The sequence below is a fragment of the Leptopilina heterotoma genome, unplaced genomic scaffold (assembly GCF_015476425.1).
Source record: "Leptopilina heterotoma isolate Lh14 unplaced genomic scaffold, ASM1547642v1 Lhet_215, whole genome shotgun sequence".
NCBI lineage: Eukaryota > Metazoa > Arthropoda > Insecta > Hymenoptera > Figitidae > Leptopilina > Leptopilina heterotoma.
The window spans coordinates 13,934-35,988 of NW_025110933.1; the positions used below are offsets into that span (position 1 = coordinate 13,934).

General features: G+C 30.9%; 1 protein-coding gene across 1 annotated transcript in view; it reads left to right on the plus strand.

Moving 5' to 3' along the window:
• LOC122501805 (probable tubulin polyglutamylase TTLL2) overlaps window positions 1-22,055 on the plus strand; it is a 517,344-nt gene that overhangs the window by 94 nt on the left and 495,195 nt on the right. The gene's annotated exons all lie outside the window — the stretch shown is intronic.

Consider the following 22,055-nt stretch of genomic DNA (forward strand, 5'->3'; position numbering starts at 1 on the left):
TTTTTGTAACAGCTTCAGGATTAATATTAGTTTGCTTTAAAAATGTTATGATAAATGATAGGAAATTTTTTTTCGACTTTATTAATAACACAGCCCCACAAAAAAATAAAAGTACCCTGCGCGAAAGTCCACAGTACTATACCCCTATGTATTTTGATGCGCTGAACACGAATCCAAAGTCAGATTTGCTCCATCACGTCAGGATTTTTTTCTAACCTCAAAAAACATGTCAGATTTTATGTAATTTATGTAAAATACAAAATTTTTTAAAAATTGATTAGATTTTTCTCAAACTTGTTTTTCGGGGGTTTTTAAGATCGCTGATTACGAATTTGCAGTCAGTTTTTAAAAATTCAAAATGGCGGATCCAATATGGTGGACAAATTAAAAAATTTTGTTGGATTTTCACATTACTTGGTATATGTATAGGGGTTTTCGGGGTCGCTGATTACAAATTTGCAGTCAGATTTTAAAAATTCAATATGGCGGTCATTTTTTCGAAAATTGATTTCTTTTGTTTTAAAATGGGTACTCACTGGTTTTTCGGATCGCTGATCACAAATTTCAAATCAGACTTTAAAAATTTCTAACAACTGGTCCAATATGACTTGATATGCAAGCATTTTTGGAGTCGGTTAATTTAAAAGTTTCGAAAAGTTTGTTGGTAAACATTTATGCAGCAGGTAATGCAGATTTTTGGTAACCTGAATGCCTAAATTAAAATGTATTTATCGAGACGACATCTAGGAACATTTCTAGAGAATTAGGCATAATTTCTGGATGAAGTTCAATTCAACAATTGCAGAATACTTTTCTCTTGAACGCAGGCCTGCTAGGACATAATACTGTATTGTATTTCCGTTGTGCTTTGGCACAATATAGACCTTTTAATTTAAGACCGGAAGTTGAAGCTACGCCATGACAGACGGCGTACTGTATCTGTCAACTAAAAATATGGGTATAAAGCCGAAGTCAGTGTTTAAAGGGTAAAAAAGTCTATATTGTTTACATGTAAATAAGGTTATGTTATGTTATGAACATAACCTTACCCAAAGGTCTTATTTTCGATAGACTTGACAAGTTTTGCAATTACTTCGAATATTTTCATTCCTAATATTTTATTTTCTAAATGTTAAACGGTTTTGGGAAAGAAATAAAGTAATAATTTTCAGTCAAATAAGACTTGCAACGAGCATCACTTTTGCAATTCCCAAAACAATATTTTTTTTGTGCATCAATTTTTTTCCTTTGTGGATTATTTTTCTCAGGGATACTGCTCATTTTTAATACACGCTAATTTTTTTTTTCTACATTCATTAGTAATATTTTTTAATTACTTTTCACTATTAGCACTGTGCATTTTGTACAAAAAGTGCTCGAAACTTTGTCGGAAGTTATATATATACTCCGCGCTTGCGCAGTACAGATTCCTTAAGTGAAAAGGTCTAATAATCCTGCTGCTTCGATAGATGTAGTAGGCGATGACAACTGCCCCGAAATGGGATGTGTAGAATGATTTGCTTCCTGTCTATCGAAGTAACGAAGCCAGCGAAGGCGCACTGCCTTGCAGGGGGACGTTAGGGTGTGAGGATGATACCGTAGTGTGTCCGACGACGAGTTGATAATGTCCTCGTCAAAGTCAGAAAGCTCTCATAGTGAAGCCTAGGGAGGTATGAGGGTTATCACCCCTAGGACGGTGGACTCGCCTGCGGTCGGACCAGGATCCCTAGCGTGCGGGCATTTTCCTAAATATCATGGCTTTCAAAAATCAAAACAATAAAAAAACTTCAAACGCTTTAAAAGTTCTTTTTGGAGTGTCAACCTCACAACATACATGTGACAGCAATGCAGATGTATTTTGTTACGTATGCGGACAATTTTATATCCCGAAAAATCGCAAATTAATTAATGAAAACATTAAACAAATTTACAAAGATTGTTTTGATTTTGAGATAGTCAATCAGAATGAAAAATGGGTTCCAAATACAATCTGCAGTTCCTGCTACACAATGTTAACTCGTTGGAATGATACGAAAGAGGATAAACACCTGAAGTTTAAAGAACCAACATTGTGGAAAAAACCATTGAATCGAGAAGATTGCTACTTTTGCATGACCAATGTAAAAGGCTATAGCCTTAAAAAAAATTTAAAAAAAATAAAATAAAAAAATATAATTTACGCATGTGTAGTATCTGTGAAAAAACCCGAAATTTTAAGTCATTTAGCTATTTCTTCTGCAAATATGGAAATCGACAGTTTACCATTAGAGTATGTACTTTCCGATATAAGTGATGCGATTAGTAATATTGTAGAAGACAATGATGATATTTATATTCCAGATGGTTATCAGGAAGAAAAGGTTAAAGAAGGCTTTACGCAAGAAGAGCTTAGCAATCTTATCAGAGATTTGAAATTACCCAAAAATGGAGCAGAATATCAGCTAGATAGAAAAATGCAAAAATAGAATATGCAGCTAGATATCTAGCTTCAGTTTTAAAAAAGAAAAACTTGTTATCTAAAGGCACCACAGCTTACTTTTATCGTGACAGAGAAAAGGGATTTCGTAAATATTTTACAAAGGACGATGAGCTTTCATTAGTATATTGTTCTGACATTGAAGGATTAATAAATGAATTGAAACCAAACATATATGAAGATCAACATAAGACTAGAGGTTATTCATTGACTCTTCTAAAAGAAGTCTAAAGGCAGTGCTAATTCATAACACTAATGTTTTTGCTTCAATTCCCGTAGCCCATTCCACTGAACTTAAAGAAGATTATGAAACTGTCAAATTAGTTTTGGAGAAAATTAAATATAAAGAACACAATTGGCAAATTTGTGGAGATTTTAAAATTATAAGTATCATGTTGGGCCAACAAGCAGGTTTTACGAAAACACCTTGCTTTTTATGTTTGTGGGACAGTAGAGATAAAAAAAACATTACGTACAAAAAGAATGGACCAAAAGAACATCCTTTACACCAGGTTCCAAAAATATTATAAAAAAAACCTCTAGTTGATCCTACAAAGGTAATTCCAACACCTTTACATATTAAACTAGGGGTAATGAAACAGTTTGTAAAGTCTTTAGATAAAGAAGGGAAATGTTTCAAGTACCTGGAACAAAAATTTCCAGAGATATCTGATGCTAAATTAAAGGAAGGAATTTTTGTTGGGCCTCGAATTCGCAAACTAGTAAAAGATAAAAAATTTATCACAGTAATGAGTAAAAAAGAGAAAGCTGCATTTGGCTTAGTTTTAAGGGAGTTATTGAAAACTTTCTTGGCAACCATAAGAGCGAGAATTGGGAACTAATAGTGAATGTTATGATCAAAAACTTTCAAAAATTGGGATGCTTGATGAGTTTGAAGCTCCATTTCCTACATTCACATCTGAGTTACTTTTCAAAAAATTTAGGAGACTACAGCGAGGAACAGGGAGAACGGTTTCATCAAGATATTAATGAAATAGAGAGCAGATATCAAGGCAGATGGGACGTAAATATGATGGCTGACTATTGTTGGATGCTAAAAAGGGATATTGTTCCAGGGAGAGTAAACTTAAAAAGAAAACTACTGCACAGGTCTTTCGAAGCCAAACGAGTCCGTTACCATAAACAGACATAAATAAAAATTACATTATTTTCAAACGGACATATTGATTTTTCAAAATTTAATTGAAGATTTGTTATCAGTGATCCGAAAAACCACTGAGTACCCATTTTAAAGCAAAATAAATCAATTTTCAAAAAAATGATTGCCATATTGAATTTTTAACATCTGACTGCAAATCTGTAATCAGCGACCCCGAAAACCCCTATATACCAAGTAAAGTGAAAATCCACCAAATTTTTAATTTTTGGCCGCCATATTGGATCCGCCATTTTGAATTTTTAAAAAGTGACTGCAGATTCGTAATCAGCGATCTTAAAAACCCCCAAGAAACAAGTTTAAGACAAATCTAATCAATTTTTAAAAAATTTTGTATTTTACATAAATTACATAAAATTTGACATGTTTTTTGAGGTTAGAAAATAATCCTGACGTGATGGAGCAAATCTGACTTTGGATTCGTGTTTAGCGCATCAAAATACATAGGGGTATGGTACTGTGAGCTTTCGCGCAGGGGTACTTTTCTTTTTTTGTGGGGCTGTGTAATTTTAATTTAATGAAAGTTAAGAGTAGGTACATTTTGACGCCTCCTACTATTAAATGTTTAAGGTGTAAGGTTTAAGGAGTAAGATATTTAAATTTTATTTATATTTAAAAAAAAAATTTGTAAGTTAATGCAGAATATCTCCAGAATATTGTTTTAAAATGTTAAGTCAATCGGAGTAAAATTGACAGAGTTATGAGTTTCTGAGCGTCCGTTGGTCTAGGTATTTTTCATTAATCGTTTTGAAATTTGGTACAGTACTTCTTCATATAATTTCTCAGGTATCTCTGGGGAATTTTTTTAAAAAATAAAATCGACAGTTTCGTACACCAATTTTTTTAATAATATTTTTTAAAAATAACAATATTCCCCCATTTTAATTAGGGGAGACCGGGGCTAGAAGTTACAGGGATAAGTTGTTACAATGACTGTATCTCTGAAACAAGTAGATAGAAAAATATGTTTCTAGTGCGCAGTTTCATGTATCGCGACTGCGCAAATATGGCCGCTATTTCAATCAGATCAGCTGCGTGACTTGTGTTGATTTCTAATCAGGTGTATTTTCGAGGAACGTAAGTAAAATTTTCCATTGCATTAAATTTTAGTTTATTTTAACATATTTTAAAGCTAATAATAATTAATAGTTTTTACTGTTTCATTTAATAATATATACAGAATAATTAAGTTATCATCATAATTAGTTTTTCTTATGGTATAACATATAATTCACATATAAACACTCGCATGTCAACGGGGGTTAGTTGTTCCGAATTCTTGGGGCATGTTGTTATAATGTAACAATGCCCCACATAAATTTAGAGGTGCTTTGTTAATTTAATTAATTGTATTTCAGAATGCGGAACTACAAAAGAAGATCAGAGAGGGGTAGTATCTCGATAGAACTTATGCGTATAGCTGCAGATGCAGTCATAAAGGAAGGAAATACAATAAGAGCCGTTTCTAATGAGTTTGAAATTTGTCATATGACATTGTACAGATTTGTAAATAAATTAAAAGCAGGAACAGAAGCTACAGTTGGATATAAAAAAGTGAGATTGGTTTTTGATGAAAATCAGGAAAAAATCATGGTTGAATATATTTTAAAGTGCGCGTCGATTTTTTTTTATTATTACCAGATGAAGTAAGAAAATTAGCTTACGAGTGTGCCACGAAATTTAACTTGTCGAACATTCCAGCTTCTTGGAATAAAAATCAAAAGGCTGGTCCAGATTGGTTGTCTGGTTTTCTCAAGAGAAACTTGTCAGTTTCAATTAGAACTCCATAATCCACGAGCGCGGGCAGAGCTACATCTTTTAATAGGCATAACGTTAATGGATTTTTCGCAAAACGTGCTACGGTTATGGATAAATACGATTTTCCACCCTCAAGAATCTACAATTTGGATGAAACTGGTGTTCAAACGGTTTTGAAACCTAGAAAAATAGTTGCGAAAAAAGGCTGTAAACAAGTCAGAGCCGTAGTGTCTGCAGAGTGAGGAACGTTAGTTACTGTGGAATTTGCAGTTAACGCATTAGGATACACGATTCCTCCCATGTTTATATTTCCGAGACTTAAATATAGAGAAATGTTTGTCCAAGCTGGTCCACCTGAATCTATTGGTGCAAGAAATAAGTCAGGATGAATAACATCAACTGAATTTCTCGTCTACCTAGATCATTTCATCAAGTACACAAAACCTTCTCCAACAAATCCGATCTTGTTGTTACTGGACAATCAACACTCTCACATCAATGTCAATGTTGTGGAGAAAGCTAAGAGTAATTCAATTGTAATGCTGTCATTCCCTCCACATTGTACCCATCGCCTTCAACCATTGGATGTTGGCGTAAATGGTCCATTTAAAAATTACTGTTCCAAAGCTCAAGACAAGTGGATGCGCAATAATCCTGCCAAAACGATGTCAATATATGAAATTCCTGGGATTGTTAAATATGCGTACCCTTTAGTAGTAACTCCTGCAAACGTTATAAACTCTTTCAGAAAGACTGGCATTCGGCCTTTTAACCCAAATGTCTTTACTGATGATGACTTTGCTCCTTCTTACGTTACTGATCGTCCTTTAACCTCAACCCAAAAATCTCAAGAAGTTATAAGGACTATTCATTAGGACAACAGTGAGATAGATATGGAAAATGACGACTGTGAGAATATTGATGTTGCTCAGACAGAAGTTTCTGATGTCAGAGAATCCAGGATTTATCCAGGTAGTCCAAATGTTAGAAAATTAGATTCATCAGAACTAAATCCATGTTTAAATTTTTCACCAGAAATAATCCGACTATTTCCAAAGGCACCACCAAGGAGTGGAAAACCGAAACGTCGAGTCCGGAAATCAGCAGTTTTAACTGACACCCCAGAAAAAGAAGCCTTAGCAGAAGAACAATCGAGAAAAAAGAAAAATATCACTCATACAATAAAGAAACCAGCTCAAAGGAGGAATCAAAAAACAAGAAAAGGAAAAGAGAACAAAGTAGATAAAGAAAAACTTAAAGAGGAAGGGAGAGAAAAACTTAAAACAAAGTCAGTTAAACGAACAATTTTGCAAGACTAGATGCCTAAGTTTAACTTAAGTGTTTTTAGATTACACTGGGTTACAAAAAAATGGTCATGTCGTGTTTATTTAAAATTTACTGTGTTTATTGAAAGTTTAGGTGTCACTGAATAAGAATATACCAGAAAAACTTTTTTTCATTCGGTCATTCCCTTAAAAAACGAGTTTAAAGTCTCAAAAAACCGTATTTTTAGCACTTTTTGAGGCAGCGTAACAAGAAAACGCAACATGATAAAAATCTCTACAAAAGCTTAAATAAAAGCTTAAACCTTCAACTTTAAGGCTCAGAACTGAAAAGTACTTAAATAAGCACTGAAAACCTGCAGTCGCTATCTGAAATTATTAAAAAAGCTGGGTTAGGTAGCACTTGGTAAAAATCGATTTCCCTAACCGGATTCGGTTGCAAATTGTTACTTCAGATTTTTGAGGTTTCTAATGACGAATTGGAACTTAGATTTAAAAATTTCAAAATGGCGGACTCAATTTTTTAAAATTATCAACGCAAATTTTGAAAAATTGAGTGAATTAATTATTTTCATTCCGCTATTTTTAAATTTTTAAATCTAAGTTTCAATTCGTCATTAGAAACCTCAGAAAACCTTAAGTAACAAGTTGCAACCGAATCCGGTTAGGGAAATCGATTTTTACCAATTGCTTCCTGTTCTAGCTTTTTTGACAATTTCAGGTAGCGACTGCTTGATTAAGGAGGTTTTCATTGATTATTTAAGTACTTTTCAGTTCTGAGCCTTAAAATTGAAGGTTTAAGCTTTTATTTAAGCTCTTGTAGAGATTTTTATCATGTTGCGTTTTCTTGTTACGCTGCCTCAAAAAGTGCTAAAAATACGGTTTTTTGACACTTTAAACTCGTTTTTTAAGGGAATGACCGAATGAAAAAATGTTTTTCTGGTATATTCTTATTCAGTGACACCTAAACTTTTAATAAACACAGAAAACTTTGAATAAACACGATATGACCATTTTTTTTCGACAGATTTTATGTTTAAAGCAGGTCTTCAATTTATAAATGCTTCTATGTAAGAAAAATATATTTTTCGTTCAACGTTCTTTATAATATATATTGCGAGTTGATAGGTATATCTATCTATCTATATTAATAAAATCAGACTTTTGTCTGTACATTGCACGAAATTAATTGTTTCTAGCATAATTTATTTATTTGAACAACGGAGGATCCAAAAATGGTAATAGAAAATTTCGTGTCTGTATGTATGTGTGTGTATGTATGTCCGCAAAATTTTGTTCGCGTATAACTTGAAAACGTCTTGACCGATTGAAGTAAAATTTGGCAATTTTTAGATATTGGTCTAACTTAAAATATTAGCTATATTTAATGAAAAAATATTCAACTAAACAAAAGTTATAAATTTTTCAAAAAATTCAAAAAATTTTTTTTTTTAATTTTTGCAGATTGGCATAAATTTTTTAATTTATTAAAACTAGAAATAATTTTAAAGATATATAACAATAAATTGAATTAAAAAATAATATTAATATGAAAAAAGATTATGAATTTTCCAAAAAATTCGAAATTTTTTTTTTAATTTTGACAGATTGCTGTAAATTAATCAGCTATGACTTTTGTAAGATACACTACCGTCCACGAGTATCAGGACGATTACACGCAACTCTATAAAAAAAACATGCCATCACTTTTTCAATCATATCTCGGAAATTAAAGGAGATACAAAAAACTTAAATACGGTTAGAAAGCTGATTAAATTCTGCGTAAAGTAAGCCGTCTTTGAAGTCATTTCGTTAATTATTTTTTAAATTGTAGAGTGAGAAAGAAATAAAAAAAATTATCAAATTTTCTCATTTTTGTCTCTTGACTTCAACTTTTTCAAAAATCTAGAAAAATTTAGATAAAATGTTTCTAAAAACACAGAAATCTTCGTTAGAATTTCAGCTTTAAAATAAGCCTTTGAAAATTAAAAAAGGTTAATCCATCTTTGATATATCATTAAAAATGTGAAGCCGTATTTCGACCGATTGGTGCATTGAAATTCAACTGTGACGACTCGATTCTGGTTTTGCGCGGCAGCGAATGAGAGAAAACAGGGACGAATTTATGCTGGAGAATAATAAATAATGATGTATAACAAGTAATATAAAGAAACTCAAAAGTTCATAGTTCGCCCGCATGAATTCCTCCCTGTTTTCTCTCTCATTCGCTGCTGCGCGAAGCCAGAATCGAGTCGTCACAGTTGAATTTCAATGAACCAATCGGTCGAAACACGGCTTCACATTTTTAATGATATAACGAAGACAGATTAACCTTTTTTAATTTCCGAAGGCTTATTTTAAAGCTGAAATTCTAACTAAGATATCTGTGTTTTTAGAAACATTTTATCTAAATTTATCTAGATTTTTGAAAAAGTTAAAGTCAAGAGACAAAAATGAGAAAATTTAATAATTTTTTATTTCTTTCTCACTCTACAACTTAAAAAATAATAAACGAAATGACTTCAAAGACGGCTTATTTTACGCAGAATTTAATCACCTTTTTAACCGTATTTAAGTTTTTTTGTATCTCCTTTAATGTTCGAGATATGATTGATAAAGTGATGGCATGTTTTTTCATAGAGTTGAATGTAATCGTCCTGATACTCGTGGACGGTAGTGTATATATAAACAATAAATTTACATATTTTGAACATATTAATTAGAACGGGAGGTATTCAATTTTTTCAAAAAATTAAAAAATTGAATATTTCCAAATTTTATATTTTTTAATGTATATCTTTTAAACTTTCTGTAATTAAATATTCCATGTTATTTAGTCATATTTGAGCATAATTTAAAAAACATACTGTCCTATAACTATAAGATGGATAAAGTAAGTATAAAAATGTTTTTAATATCAAAAAATTGAAAAATTATAATTGAACAGACCAATTACTATCAAGCTTAATTAAGTAGTATTTTTTGGGTCTCTGATAAACTTTTGACGTCAAAATAATGGAATTTAAAATTATTTGTTTATCCAATTAATCAAAAAAATCTCAATTGCAAAAACTTCGAAAATATTAAAAATGGAGATTTTTTTATTATAAAATTGATACTGCAGGAATTCAAGAATACCTGTGATACAATACTTGCATTATGCTACTGGGAAAAAACTTAGATAGTAAAAAGTTTTGTTATTTTAATTCTAGGTTTAACTTTCAGGGATGTTTTGAGCATTGTAAAGACAAAAGTTAAACAGGGTGTCTATTATTATTTTTGTTTATCAAACTATCCGGTTTTTTCCACTTTTGTCCAAATTTTTCCAGGTGTATCTTTTCTCATCAAATATAAATTTTTTTGATAAGTATTAACAATAAATAAAACTACAAATGGCTTCAAAAATTTACTTATTTTATGAAAATACTCTTCGACGGGTTTTTGTTTTTACTAATACTTTAAACAGGGGTTCTACCAACTGGAAAAAACGGGAAATATGCAGGAATTAAATTTAATCGGGAAAAACTGTGAATTCAGCCTGCAATATAGGTCTTATTATAGATTTTAGCAAATATGATACAATTAGTTCGAATTTGACTTTACTATAACTCCAAAAACTGGTGGAAATTTTGGATTAACTTATAATACAATAATTAAATTTCTACAAATAATTGACAAACATTGTTTTCTGCATTTTAGTTAATTAAAAATAAATTATTTGATGATGAAAAGTCAATCACTGGTTTAAAATAGTAATATTTTTCTAATGAAATAGTTAATGGTAGCTAATTATTATTTTTTCCAGTCAAATTAAATTCTCCGCTATTTCCCATTTTTCGAGACTGGTAGACACACTAATGAATGTATTTGTAGAAATTAAAACGACAGCTAGTATATATATATATATTGTGTGTAAGTAATTATTTTTAATTACATGTTGATTAGTTTTATTTTAAAAATTTAAATAAAACAATAACTAAAAATTCAAAATCATATAATTAAACTACAAAATTGTCTTCTTATTATCAAAATCCTTTAATAGAGAGTAAAAATTTTACCATATGTACAGTAACAACTTACCCCAGCACAGTAACAACTAGCCCCACAGTAAGGCAAGTTGTTACTTTCTGACTTTATTTATGTAAAAAGCTATATTCAAAAATCCACACAAGAAATTCCTGGATTACCTATATATTATGAATTAATATTATAATTATTTGTTAATTTTTACACTAGTACTAAATATTTTAATAGTATATTTTATACATTTTTTCTTATGTTCTTTGAAAAGTGTTACTTCTAGCCCCGGTCTCCCCTACTACATATATGAACCTATTAAGTTTTTTATGTTTTTATGTGCAGATGACAGCAAAAATATTGTGTACCTACCTGATTAAAAATAATGCTTATCTCAAATAGGGTAGGGTGGGGCATTACTATTCCTGTTTGGATTTTTGAGTCTAAAAAGTGTATTTAAAAAAAATTAAAAAATGCTTAGGACCGTTTGAAAAGTTGACTTTTTAGCTACAATTTTTCCATGTGTTATTTTGCTGTAACTCGATTCTGTTCCAAACTACAACGATTTTACGAAACCTTTTTTTTATGTCCAAAAAAAAAAATAGGGGTGAAACTATTCCAGCAGCTATTAATGATATAATACTAAAAAAATACAAAAATTAATTTGTTAATCGTAGGAGTTTTTCTTTTCCAATTTCTTACCATTCTAACCTAAAAACAAGCAAACAAAAATACACTGTTTAATTGTTTTCGCTAACATCAGTGAGCGGATAGTTTCGCCCCAACCGCACATATTTTGAAACAACACTTGTAAAAATTTTTAACAATAGAATATCAAAAATCCATTATGATATTCGTGTTCAGCACTAAATTTGGCTTTAGAAAACACTTACTCGATAATTTTTCCGACAGATTATCACTATTTACAATGGCAGACTTCGTAATGATAAAAAATGTGACCCTTTTTTAAGGACCTTACAAAATAATTGAATTGATTAAAGAATTTAATGTTAAAATAAATAAAATCAGTAATAATAAGACTAGAATAGTACATCGAGACCAATTGCAGTTGATCGACCTTTAAGTTAATAATTTAAAGGACATTAATAACCCTTGTAACGTAAAGATACATAATTTCGAGTTATTGAGCTTCCCAACTCTGATCTTTTTTATGGTAATCCAGCGCTGAAGTCCTTTGTTTATCGAATGTCATGTGAACACTGTTTACATTTGCTTGTTTCCAATAAGAAAGAGAAAAATGGCAAATTATAATATGCCTAATTATTACCACCGATGCGACCAACACTATTTCTTCTCCTTTTCTTGTTTTTTCTAATCCTTTAACAACTTTTCTTTTATGCAAGTTGTGTGGGTGTTTATATGTGAAATATATATAATATATTTATAAATGTATATGTATGTATATAAATACATAAATTTTTTTGGGTACAGAGTACATTAAATAGTCTAATTGAGACCAACTCAGTTCATCAACGCCTGGGAGGGTTAATGTGGATCACCAATGAGCCGGAGGTCCGTATGTGGCGGTGTTGTGTCTGCTATTTCCAGGAGAGATTGCCAGTCAATCAACCAGGAACTGTCGTCGAACGCCACTTTTTGACAACAACTGTCGAAATGGCAGTCGAGCGAGGATGCCCGGGGTGTAATAGAGACAACATTTTTAAGTGTCGACCGGCAGGACAATGCTGTCAGTGTCTATGGGCGTACCAATCGCTAAATTTAGTGATTGGTCACCCTAGACATTTGCTAGTGCAAATTGTCGAGAGCATGAATGTCCCCTATATCCGTTGCTTGTTTCCGGATGGCAGCACGTACCCTCCTGCAAGCTAAATCTTTTCAATAAAAATAAATATTGTAGATAATTAAATCTTTTACGAACCTGATGATCAGGAAGAAAATATTGTCAACAACAATGACAATGAAGACATTGTTCCGGTATTTGTGATTGGTGAAGGGGATGATGAGGAGGACCACCCTCCTCCTTTAATCCCAAACAACAACGAAGTGCCAATACAAGAACGCAATGGAGACATTGTTGACCGGTGAAAACAACCACCCACTCTTTCACAACAGGAAAGGAAAAATTCCATTCCTTTCTCTTCCGTTTTTTTCTTTTTCATGTTTCCTTTTTTGTTATTATTAGTAGTATGTTCAGTTTTTTATTATTATTATTTTTATTTTTATCATGTTTGAAAAAATAAACAAATAAAAAAATGTATATATATATACTTATAATAAAGCAAACATTTATTATTTTCTTAACCCTAGAAGGAGTAACTGGAGTGTCTGGACACCCCAAGCAAAATTCAAGGTATTCCCCTGGCATAACCAATAATTTTTTCACGCTCAAAACCCGTTGATAATTTAGTTTAAACCTCTATCTTTTGACACCTGTATGTGCCGCCAAAAGTTTTGCTCTAGAAAGAGCTCTACCTCCTGATAAAATACGTTTGGGGTGTCTGGACACCCCAGTTACTCCCTGACGTTAGAAAAATTATAAAGATAAGTAAAGTCAAATTTTTTACAAAAATCGTTTTTAATCACTTAAAATCATCTGATAAACTATAAATTGATAGGTTATGCATGAAAAAGTTGTATTTTGTAAAAAAGAAACATTTTTAAACAAAAATTCTATTTTTATGAAAAATAGACATTCTGTATTTGTAACAACTTGTGAAAAAAGTAAGCTTTCGATTGGGTTAGGTTAGAAAAAAATTTAAAAAACATCGATTTTGAGACATATTGAAATTAAGAGTTTGACCTTGAATTTCAAGGTCAAATTGAAAGAAAACACCTTTTTCTCATCACCAGCTTATAGCCCGTGAAAAACCCTTTAAAAATCACTATTCATACTTTTTTGATTAATTTTACTTATCAATATATTAAATCGAAAAAAATATATTTAAAAAAAAATCAAAATTTTGAAACTCTATAACTCAACAAATATTTTATCAAATTCAAAAAAATTTATATTTACACTTTTACTAATAATAGTAACATTTTAGCAAAGTTTAAAGAAAATTAATTTTTTGACCTGGCTCAAGAAAGCTAGTTTTATTAAACTCATTAGACATCTCCTGGGATAACGAGAATTTTTCATTGGGTGGATTCCACGTCAGTTCAACACACTTATTTTCATAACTTGTTGGGATTTGGCTGTACTTTTGTAAATTTATTACTTTTATAGTAATAAACAACTCCACCAAATATTTTTTCAAAATTTTGAAAATTACCAAAAATATGGCATTTTCAAAATTTTTGTCTTTTTTTTAAAGTGCTATAACTTTGGTTCTAATTAACCGATTTTAGATTTAAAAAAAATAATTTGTTTAGTTTTAAGTATATTTTAAGCTAAAATTAATATAAAAAAAAATTCAAAATCTGTTTTTGAAAAAACATCATCTTCGATTTTTTTCAAAATTTTACTAAATGTTAGGGCAAATGTGCTTTACATGTCCTGTAAGTTTCATCTTGGGATCTCAAAGGGATTCGGAGTAAAAAAATAAAACGTTACCACAAATTACGAACATATGGGACAAAATTACTCAACTGGCCAGGTAAAACAATGAATTTTTTCTAAACTTTGCTAAAATGTTACTATTATTAGTAGAAGTGTAAATATTAATTTTTTTTAATTTGATGAAATATTTTTTGAGTTATGGAGTTTCAAAATTTTGATTTTTTTGAAAATATCTTTTTTTCGATTTAATATATGTGACGCGTCGCGAAGAAAAGCACCTAAGCAGCAAAAAACCGACTTTCGGATTATGATTGTTTAAAAAAAATTAAAGATTACTTTTTAACTATCTGAACTAAAAATTAATTTTTATCAAAAACTTATCTGAAATACTTTCGTAATAATGATTTACAAAACAAAAATTCGTGCTAAAAGTTGATTTTCTCTTTCCTTTTTTTCTCCACCTGTAAAATTTTCGATATGAGGCATTATTCCTGAACTGCCCCAAAAATAAAAAAAAGTTCTTGGATTTCCTTTATACTTTGGAAATATGTTACCCTAGTAGGTACAAGTTACTACACCAATTTACAGGTCCAACCCCCCACTCCAATCAAAAGGGTGAGAGGTTGAAATTTCAGCTTCAACTCGAACATGCATTCTTTAAACATTTGTAGTTTCTACTTAAATTATTCAATTAAAAAAAGTAAGTAGTGTTTTAGAAAGGTTTTTTTGTGTACTTTTAAAATATTTTATTTATATAATAAAAAAAAAAATTTTTTGCAAAAATTTTTTAAAATAAATAGTTTTTTTGCAATTTTGTGCAAGTTCGGTAGTTTTTATTTTCTTTTTAATAATCTCAAATGAAAGCTTGGGAATTCCCCTAAAAGAAGATATAAGTCTGAAAATGGGCCGAAACAATTTGCCAAAGATATAGTGTAATAAGTAAAATTTGTCCGTCCGCTCGCGCACTCCAGCGCGATGAACAGTGGGATTTTTTTTCAACTTACTATTGAAAATTGTCTAGAAACTATAAATTTTATCGGATGTTGATGTTCTTGATTTAAAATTACTAAGAGATCCATCAAAGTCGATTTTTGAATTTTTAATTGTTTATTTTTTTCTTGTTACTAAAAATTTGACAAATTACAATATTTTTAGAAAAAATCATGTTAGTTTTTTTATTTTTCCATTACACATGATCGAAATCAATTTAAATTAGTCTAGTATGACCACCGGACAATTAATAAAGCATAATACAATTTATTTAAATTGTTGCAAACAATGTTAATTAACAAATAGATTACTTCGGACCTTCTTCATAAAAAAAATTGGTTTTTTTGCAGACAAGTTTAAAGTTATGTCTAATTTAGTAAAAAACTATTTTACAGTTAAAAATTATCATTAATATTAACAATTATATAAACAATAATCAACTTCCTTTTGTATTTGTAAACATTTTTGTCATTTTTCAAACTTTAAATATTTGTATCATATGTACATTCTTTCAAAAACTTAAAAAATTTATTAGCTTAAACAATTACATTTGTTATAAACAAACTTTTCATTTTTAAACAAATAAGTAGCTTTTTTCATCAAACAAAATTTTTTCCTTTTTTTTATATTTACTATCATAAAAAAGAACTCCTTAATGAAATGGAAATACTATAAATTATTCATTTAATTTTAATAAACATTATAAGTTAACAAATATTTAACTTTGTTCTTTTTTCACAGAAAAAATATATTTATTTATATGCATTTAAATGTAAACTGTTTTAACTGAATAATGGTTTACTTCATTAAAAATATAAATATTTCTTAACTTATAATGTTCGTTAGAATTAAATGAATAATTTATAGTATTCCCATTTCATTAAGGAGTTCTTTTTTATGATAGTAAATATAAAAAAAAGGAAAAAATTTTGTTTGATGAAAAAAGCTACTTATTTGTTTAAAAATGAAAAGTTTGTTTATAACAAATGTAATTGTTTAAGCTAATAAATTTTTTAAGTTTTTGAAAGAATGTACATACATATGATACAAATATTTAAAGTTTGAAAAATGACGAAAATGTTTACAAATACAAAAGGAAGTTGATTATTGTTTATATAATTGTTAATATTAATGATAATTTTTAACTGTAAAATAGTTTTTTACTAAATTAGACATAACTTTAAACTTGTCTGCAAAAAAACCAATTTTTTTTATGAAGAAGGTCCGAAGTAATCTATTTGTTAATTAACATTGTTTGCAACAATTTAAATAAATTGTATTATGCTTTATTAATTGTCCGGTGGTCATACTAGACTAATTTAAATTGATTTCGATCATGTGTAATGGAAAAATAAAAAAACTAACATGATTTTTTCTAAAAATATTGTAATTTGTCAAATTTTTGAGTAACAAGAAAAAAATAAACAATTAAAAATTCAAAAATCGACTTTGATGGATCTCTTAGTAATTTTAAATCAAGAACATCAACATCCGATAAAATTTATAGTTTCTAGACAATTTTCAATAGTAAGTTGAAAAAAAATCCCACTGTTCATCGCGCTGGAGTGCGCGAGCGGACGGACAAATTTTACTTATTACACTACATCTTTGGCAAATTGTTTCGGCCCATTTTCAGACTTATATCTTCTTTTAGGGGAATTCCCAAGCTTTCATTTGAGATTATTAAAAAGAAAATAAAAACTACCGAACTTGCACAAAATTGCAAAAAAACTATTTATTTTAAAAAATTTTTGCAAAAAAAATTTTTTTTTTATTATATAAATAAAATATTTTAAAAGTACACAAAAAAACCTTTCTAAAACACTACTTACTTTTTTTAATTAAATAATTTAAGTAGAAACTACAAATGTTTAAAGAATGCATGTTCGAGTTGAAGCTGAAATTTCAACCCCCCACCCTTTTGATTGGGGTGGGGGGTTGGACCTGTAAATTGGTGTAGTAACTTGTACCTACTAGGGTAACATATTTCCAAAGTATAAAGGAAATCCAAGAACTTTTTTTTATTTTTGGGGCAGTTCAGGAATAATGCCTCATATGCTTCTTAGGTGCTTTTCTTCGCGACGCGTCACATATTGATAAGTAAAATTAATCATATTTAAAGTATGAATAGTGATTTTTAAAGGAGTTTTCACGGGCTATAAGCTGGTGATGAAAAAAAGTTGTTTTCTGTTAATTTGACCTTGAAATTCAAGGTCAAATTCTTAATTTCAATATACAGTAGAACCCGGTTAATACGATCCCGTTTAATACGATCCCGTTTAATACGATTTCCCGCTTAAGACGCTTATTTATGGTGGTCCCTGTAATTCAAGACATACATTCTATATCCCACCTTATATGTTTTCCCGCTTTAAAAGCATTCTTAGTGCGGTCCCTACAGAATCGTATTAACCAAGTTCTACTGTATCTCAAAATCGGTGTTTTTTATTTTTTTGTAACCTATCCTAATCGAAAGCTTACCTTTTTTCATATGAGCCATGTAAAATTTTGAAAAAAATCGAAGATGATGTTTTTTCAAAAACGGATTTTTAATTTTTCAAAATTTAAAAAAAAAATTTTGAATTTTTTTTTATTAATTTTAACTTAAAATATACTTAAAACCAAAGAAATGCTTTTTTTAAAATCCAATATCGGTTAATTAGAACTAAAGTTATAGCACTTTCAAAAAAAAGACAAAACTTTGAAAATGCCATATTTTTGGTAATTTTCAAAATTTTGAAAAAATATTTGGTGGAGTTGTTTATCACTATAAAAGTAATAAATTTACAAAAGTACAGTCAAATCCCAACAAGTCATGAAAATAAGTGTGTTGAACTGACGTGGAATCCACCATTGAAAGAATTTTATTTAACCAGGAAAGAGTATTCTTAAGAACTAAATAAGAAAGGTGCAAGGAACCCGTTTTAATCCGAACCGCGTTATTGGGGGTACATATGGGGAGATTTAAAAGTTTCTTAAAAAAAGAAAGTTGAACACTTTCAACCATATCCAAAAATTCCAATCCCCATACTTGAATATCATAGCTAAGAATACTCAGAGCCAGGCTTTGAAACAAGTCAGTTAAGCCATTTAATGCGTAATAATCGTCGAGTGCCTTCATTCAATTTCTTATTGAGTTCTAGAGGAGAGTCAGAGAGCAAAACATAATCGTCGGCATACCCTGACATCAAAATCTCAGTTCAGCTATCGATTGAAATTCCCCTACAGTCCTGATTAATAAAATAATCTTCCATATCGGAAATGTGCAAAGAAACTCAAATGGACTAAGAATTTCGCCCTGAAGAACGCCACACGTAACATTTACCATTTGGGTTGAACCTTCATGCGTCCTAATATATGTGTGCGTTTTCAAATAAAAGTCTTTCATTATATTAATTAGTTTAGAACTAAGACCAAACAAGTACAATTTATTCCACAGAAGTTGGTAAGAAATGGATGGGAAAGCCCGCTTGAAATCCACAAAAATCGCGTTAACAACTGCACGAGGCTTACTTAATTGAATTTGTAAAACAGATGTAAGATTAAACAAATTATCACGACAACTCCTGCCCTTCCTAAAACCTGCCTGAGACTCAGGAATAAAGTTTAAAGACTCGGCCCAGGAAACCAAGCGATCATTAATAATCTGAGTGAAAATTTTAGCTATGCAATTGACTAAGGTAATTGGCCTATAACACAGCCCCACAAAAAAAAAAGTGTCGTGCGCGGCAGACCAGACTAGTCATTTCCTATGTATTTTGACGCGCTGAACACAAATCCGAAGTCCGTTTTGCTCCATCACGTCAGGATTTTTTTCTAACCTCAAAAAATCTGTCGGATTTTGAGAGGTAGGCTATTTTTTCTTAAATTAATGGATTTACTTCAAACTTGGTAACTAGGGGTTTTTTGGGTCGCTGATGACAAATTTGAAGTTAGATTTTCAAAATTCAAAATGGCGGCTCCAATATGGCGGACGAATTTTTTAAAAGTTAGTGGATTTACTTCAAACTTGGTAACTAGGGGTTTTTTGGGTCGCTGATGACGAATTTGAAGTTAGATTTTCAAAATTCAAAATGGCGGATCCAATATGGCGTACGAATTTTTTAAAAATTGATAGATTTGCTTCAAACTTGGTATCTAGGGGTTTTTTGGGTCGCTGATTACGAATTTGAAGTTAGATTTTCAAAATTTAAAATGTTGGCTTCAATATGGGGGACGAATTTTTTAACTATTGATGGATTTACTTCGAATTTGGTATCTAGGGGTTTTTTGGGTCACTCATTACGAATCTATAGCCAGACTTTTACATTTTGAACCCCCTGCACGGAAAAAATGTCCGTGCACCGCTTGTCTCACTTCCAGTGCAGTTGATGCAGAGGTTGTCCGATGGAAGTGCGTTTGCTGTCTCTAAAAAGGGCCGTATATGATCCCTTTTCAAAGTGTAAGATTTGTACTGTAATTAAGGACCATTGGTGCACATATAGAGATAAACAGTGCACAGAAATTTTTTTCGTGTGGCTGCTCCGAAAGATTTTTTGGTAGAGTGTTGTGTAGCGGGAACTGTAATTTTTTGTTTTGTAATGAACTACTCTCAAGGACTGACAGTTGGGTCTCATTGCATCATAGAGATCAATTCGGCAAATGCACAAAACTTTTTTCATTGAGGTAATAATGTGACAATAAGATGTAAAAGTTAAATAATAAATTTTTAAGCAACGAGATAAAAAGGAACTTTAATATCCTCTATCCTTCACTATCTTATTCCTTAAAAATACATTGTTTACCTTGTACGCTTTGCACTTTTATTGTGTTTTAGCACAATACTAATCCTGCTGCTTCGATAAATGTAGTAGGCGATGACAACTGCCCCGAAAGGGGATGTGTAGAATGATTCGCTACCTGTTTATCGAAGTAACGAAGCCAGCGTAGGCGCGCTGCCCTGCAGGGGGACGTTAGGGTGTGAGGATGATGCCGTAGTGTGTCCGACGACGAGTTGTCTTTGTCCTCGTCAAAGTCGGAAAGCTCTCATACTTAGGCCTGGGGAGGTATGAGGGTTATCACCCCTAGGACGGCGGACTCACCTGCGATCGGGCCAGGATCCCTAACGTGCAGGTTTTCACATAAATCGTGGCTTCTCAAAATCAAAACAATAATAAAACTCCAAAGGCTTCAAAACTTAATTTTGCAGTAACAACGTCGGAACACTTATGCGACAGCAATGCAGATGCATTTTGTTACATATGTGGACAATTCGATGTCCCCAAAAATCGTAAATCAATAAATGAAAATATCAAACAGATCTACAAAGATCATTTTGATCTTGAGATAACCAATCAGGATAAAAATTTTGTTCCACACAAAATTTGCAGTTCCTGTTACACAATGTTAACTCGTTGGAATCATAAAAAAGAGGATAAACTAAAGTTTATAAAGCCAACTTTGTGGGAAAAACCATTAAATCAAAAAGATTGTTATTTTTACAACACCAATGTGCAAGGATATAATAACAAAAATAAAAAGAACATATTGTATGCTAATGTCCCCACTGTAAAAAAACCAGAAATTTCATGCAATCCACCTTCTTCTCCCAAAACCTTGGAAATTGACAGTTCAACTGAAGATGTTCTAGATTTTGAAAATAAAGACATGAGAACCGATGATGAGGACGACTTTTACCTTCCGTATGATGAACAGGAGATAAAGATTCGACAAACGTTTAACCAAGAAGAACTTAGCAATCTCATTAGAGATTTAAAATTGCCGAAGGATTGTGCAGAACACCTAGCATCAGTGTTGAAGAAGAAAAACTTGTTATCAAAAGGCACAACAGCTAGCTTTTCTCGAGACAAAGAAAAAGAATTCCGACAATATTTTACAAAAGATGAAAATCCGTCGTTGGTATATTGCTCAGATGTTGTCGGACTCATGAATAAATTAAAAACAAACATATACAAAGATGAAAATTGGAGACTATTTATTGACTCTTCGAAAAGAAGTTTAAAAGTAGTACTACTACATAATACAAATATTTATGCTCCAATTCCAATAGCGCATTCAACGGAAATGAAAGAAAACTATGTATATATGAAACTAGTTTTGGATAAAATTAGATACCGAGAACACAACTGGCAAATTTGTGGAGATTTTAAGATTTTAAGCATACTACTTGGACAACAATCAGGTTTTACAAAAACACCATGTTTCCTGTGTTTGTGGGACAGTAGAGATCGAGCAAATCACTACATTAAAAAACAATGGCCAAAAAGAAATTCTTTCGAACCAGGTTCAAAAAATATAATAGAAAATCCCCTAATCGACCCTTCAAAGGTGATAATTTTATCCTTACACACGAAACTAGGAGGAATGAAACAATTTGTCAAAGCCTTAGATAAAGAAGGAAACTGTTTTAAATACCTGGAACAAAAGTTTCCAGAAAAATCTGATGCGAAACTAAAAGAAGGGGTTTTCGACGGACCACAAATTCGCAAATTGTTAAAAGATGAGCAATTTATCACCAAGATAAATAAAAAGGAGAAAGCCGCATGGCTTAGTTTCAAAGCAGTTGTCGAAAATTTTCTGGGTAATCACAAGAGTGAAAATTGGGAGCAAATAGTTAGTGATATGATTAAAAATTTTGGTAAGTTAGGATGCTTAATGAGCATAAAGATGCATTACTTAGACTCGCATCGGGATCGATTCCCTGAAAATTTGGGAGATTACAGTGAAGAACAAGGAGAACGATTCCATCAAGATCTTAAAGAATTTGAGCGTCGTTATCAAGAAAGATGGGATGTAAATATGATGTCCGATTACTGTTGGATGCTGAAAAGGGATATTGTACCTGGAGGCACCAATTTGAAACGAAAACCATTA